The sequence below is a fragment of the Crinia signifera genome, chromosome 6, assembly GCF_055691185.1.
Source record: "Crinia signifera chromosome 6, ASM5569118v1, whole genome shotgun sequence".
Classification (NCBI taxonomy): Eukaryota; Metazoa; Chordata; class Amphibia; order Anura; family Myobatrachidae; genus Crinia; species Crinia signifera.
The window spans coordinates 162,429,241-162,434,077 of NC_139222.1; the positions used below are offsets into that span (position 1 = coordinate 162,429,241).

General features: G+C 43.3%; 1 long non-coding RNA gene across 1 annotated transcript; it reads right to left on the minus strand.

The window, feature by feature from the left end:
* Positions 1 to 986: 986 nt before the first annotated feature.
* On the minus strand, positions 987 to 4,503 carry LOC146007129 (uncharacterized). The gene is made up of 2 exons (XR_014444249.1): positions 4,281 to 4,503; positions 987 to 1,485 (listed from the first exon to the last, which is right to left on the minus strand). It is a non-coding gene; the product is annotated as an uncharacterized LOC146007129 (long non-coding RNA).
* Positions 4,504 to 4,837: the final 334 nt, after the last annotated feature.

The window sequence follows — 4,837 nt, forward strand, 5'->3', positions numbered from 1 at the left end:
AATACAGTAGTGCAATTTAAACATGCTTTAGATAAGCATATTGCTATTACAAAAAAATAAAGGATCAAATATGGTTTGAGGTAACATGTTAAAAAAAGGGCAGACTAGAAGGGCCAAGTGGTTCTTATCTGCCGTCAAATTCTATGTTTCTATGCAGGACATGCCGCTATAATAAATCTATCCCAAAGTGAGATAAGCCCACACACTATATGCATGGGTTGGTTACATTGATAAACCACAATTTCCTAATCTAAAGTCAAACCCTTTCACTAAACACTAAAGGATATGAAAACTTAACTTAGCTAACCAACATAATTTCCATACCATACTTGTTACTAAACTTGTACTCTATATATGCTTACTTGAGGGTCCTATAATAAATCAGATCCGGTACATGTATCTGTCAAACACCATGTATATATTAATACAGCGCCGCAGTGGGATGGATTGTGCAGCAGCAGGTTATTCTCCTCTTCTGAGGTGACCGGGGTGTGCTTGGAGGCCTCCCCCAGCACCACAGGTGGCCAGGTATCGCCTAGCAAACACAGGATGGGCAACAGGATAATTGTAGCGTGTAGCAGCGTATGAGTGCGTCTACTCACAAGTCCGCCGTGGCCACGCCCCCTAAGTTTCTGTAATTTGAATGATTCCTTGCTGTATGCTACTCCTCCGCTCCTCCTTAATATAAGGACATGCATAAGGATCCGCATACCACTAAGTACTGTCCATATTTCAAAATGAGAGGAGGGGTACTTATCAATGAAAAGCCTAATCAAGGGGTACGTGAGAGAGAAAAGGTTGGGAACCACTGATCTATAGGAACTAATTGTGAACTAGTAACCACCTGTTTGTTTTTTTTCAAAGTGAAGAAAATGTATTAAAACTTAACTGATCAGTAGAGCTTTTGGGGGTAGAAGATTGGTGAAACCACCAACTTCTGTTTATAGGAGGCGCAGCTACACCCAGAACAATAAACACAATTGGTATATATTCAAAATACAAATTTATTTTCCATATAGCATAAAAAACAATTATTCGAAGTGCACTTCTTAATAAAATAGACAGACATGACAAACTACATATAACATATAACTGAATTCATTATGAGGCTGTAATATTCACTAATGAGGCTTTGGTAATTTAGGCTTTTGAAATATATATGAGGCAATGGATATAGTTACCAGTCCCGCATTTCAGAGAATCACTCTCATCTGTGACCATATATTATGGTTTTTGGAAATATTTCTCCCTGGTGTGCTTTTGGCAGTCTTCTCCTTGTGGGGTATAGATGCCCCCTTTCCTTGTATCCAACAGGACTCCACACTCCCAGGCTTAGATGTTATTTAGATCCATGTACCAGTCACAGTCTCTGTTAGCCCAATGGCCATAGATTTTGCGATAATCAGCGGTTCCTGGTGATAGATTAGAGGCTTACATACGCGTTTCTCCGCCTCTGGTGTGTCGGCGGCTTCCTCAGATCAGATTCTTGAAAAGTATAAAAAAACTGATATTATCAGCGCTTCTGTGTGGCATATTGTCACAAAAACCTACCCTTAACTGATCAGTAGAGGTTGGTGGCATGGCAGACCCTCTAGGAGGGTGCGTGGAAGCATACAACCTGGGAGGATCCTCTGAGAGGCAACCGATGCACACACTGGGGTAGATGTGAGAAGGGAGCAGAAGTGAGCTGGAGGAGATTTGGCCAATTGCAACCAATCAGTTGCTCTACATTTTTTTATTTTATTTACCGTTTCTGGCACGGCGCCCATCGCATGCCTTAATTAGTGGTAGGCGAAGGGACCAGATTTTCAGGTCCTAAGAGCCGCACTGTACAATTTTAAAATCGCATCGCATGCCATTACAATGTCATGCGATCAAAACGATGATTTAATTGTACATGCACCCTGATGGGTGATTAGCATGATATATGCACCCCCATCGTTAATGCCACCGCCACTATTAACACCAACCCGAAGCGTGGCGGTATGTGTCCTCCGACCTTTTCATACCCCCACTATCCACGTCGGCGTGGAGTTAATTTTATATAGTGTGGCGAGCGGACTTGGAATACATGTGAAGTTATCCACGTCCCCTCGCTGCGCTCGCCATGCTTCGGGCTCGCTGTGCTCGCCACACTATGAAAACAACTCCACGCCGACGTGGATAGTGGAGGTATGAAAAGGTCGGAGGACGCGTACCACCGCCCCTTGCAGGCTCGCTGCGCTCGCCACGCTTTGGGTTGGTGTTAATAGTGGCAGTGGCGTTAATAATGGGGGTGCATATAACATACTAATCACCCATAAGGGTGATTGTACAATGAAATCATTGTTTAGATCGGATCGCATGCAATGCGATCAAAACGATGTAATAAGATTAAAATCATGGGTGCCATGCTAGGAAACAAGTACCCAGTTTCTAATATAGCGCAGCAGATTCTGTTGCAAATTGTAGATGTTACTTCAGTGCTGATTGGTTGCCATGGGCCACATCTCCCTTATCACTGCTTCATACATCTACCCCACTTTATCTGACTCATCTCGTCATTTGAGATGATAATGAACTTGTTTCTTAAGGTGCCCACACACTAGAAAGATCTGCGATCGTAAGATGTGCGCATAAATTAGCCTTGAAATCTTTTTTCCGTCCTGGACAAAAGATTTCAGGCAAGCAGACATCTTTACCAAAGATTTTTCTTAAGATCCCCTGTGCGTTCCTATGGATCTTTTGTTAAATCTTCTGATCTTTTGTGCAGCACGTAAGATCAGAAGATTCAGCTAAAGATCCACGGGAGCGCGCATTGGACAAAAATCGGCCGATTTTCGACCGATTATCTGTAAACATCGGACGATATATCGGCCGATTTATCGGAAATCGTCCAATCGGCCCAAAAATCCTTCTAGTGTGTGGGCACCTTAACAATGCGACTGCGTTAGGCTTGACATTGAGGAGTCTAATCATGTAGCACCTGCAGCAATTAATGTGCTGGAGCAGATGGTACTAAAGCCCATTCTAAAAGAAGCAGATACAAAAGATCAATATGTATCATTGTTTTTAACGTGTATCGGCCAGTAACAGGAAAATAACAATATACAGGTGGAGGGTGGGGAACCACAAAACTGCATTTAAAGGATAGGCATATACAGTGAGCCTCCAATAAAAAGAATAAAAAAAACTGCAACATGTGGGTTAAAGTAAAGAAATAGAGATTGACAGTTACTACCTATAGTTCCATGCATAAAGGAAACACTCAGGATCTGCACTTGATAAGCAATCAGGATGTCCTTACCTGGGTAAAAAACAGGTCTAACCATGGAGAAGTTATTCCCTCGATTGCTGCAAGATGCTAAATCTGGGCCTTAAGCGCAGAGAGAAGAGGTGGGGGACTTTGCTTCCATTTGAGACCAATCAGTTAATCTTTAACCTGAGACGGTACTGTTGAGTTTTCAAAGTGATTTTGACTACATCATCACAATCGCTTTGGTTTGCCTGAATTGCCCCTTGCGGCCTGCGATAGCTATGCGCAGCCCCGCAGTGTAACTGTCGCCTGGCCAAATGGACACTACAGGCAATAATATTTTGACTAGGCACTGCAGTGTTCTTTCAGCTGTACATGCGGGTTGCTGCTGGAAATGGCCACCGACTTTTCTCTTGACAGCGACATCGCAATTTTGACTAAGCAATATTGCTTAAGTCAAAATCCCCTAGCATCCAGCCTGTGTGTACACTCCCTTAACACTGAAAAACAGAGATTAGAACAATATTAACAAAGGAGGTTGCTGGTTGAGTCAGGGAAAGGAGGATATCATCTGCAAAGAGAGAAATTTTGAGGTTGGCATGGCATGGCCCACTTGCACCCACATAGTTCTGGATAGGATATCATTTTAGAAGCAAGTGGTTCAATAATGAGGACACATTTTAGAGAGCACCCCTGTTGAATGCCATTACAAATATGGAGTGGACCAGAAGGAATACAGAATGGGTAATCTGTAAAACCAGGAGACCCATGAGAACGCTACCTTCAGGAAACTCTAGAAAATCCTATCAAAGGCTTTTCCAGCATCTAAAGAGCATAAGATAGTAGGGGATCTTCTAGAGTTTGAGATCTGAATGAGGTCAACAGCACTTTTTGTGTAATGTCTTGGAATAAACCCTACTTGATCCTAATAAATCCGAGGGAAAATATGAATTCAGATGCTTTGCCAGGATTTTAACAAAAAGTTTCAAGTCAAAGATAAGGAGGGAGATGGGTCTACAGCTAGCACAGTTCAGTGGATCCTTACCTTCTTTAAGGGTAACAACAATTCTAGTGTCAAGCATCTCAGGAGAGAAAGGATAGCCACAAAGAACTGCATAAAAACAGAAATGGAGCTGATTAATGAGTAGGTCAGATACATTTTTTTGGTACTTGTGAGTTAACTGGGCGCCCAATTTCTAAATCGGGTCGGATCGGGCACATCGCATCGCATCGCATGCGACCATCGGATGCGATGCGATGACCCGATTTTTCCATAGGAATCAATGTTAAAATGGACTGAGTCCATTTAACATGAAATTCAATGGGAAAAGGGGTCCTTTTCATACCCCTACTATCCAAGTGGGCATGGAGTTGGATATAAACCTGTGGCGAGCGTAGCGAGCCACCGAGCCCGAAGCGTGGCGAGCGTAGCGAGCCCCGCGAGGGGACACAGAATACCGTTCGCTCGCCACGCTTCGGGCTCGGTGGCTCGCTACGCTCGCCACAGGTTTATATCCAACTCCATGCCCACTTGGATAGTAGGGGTATGAAAAGGACCCCTTTTCCCATTGAATTCCATGTTAAAATGGACTCAGTCCATTT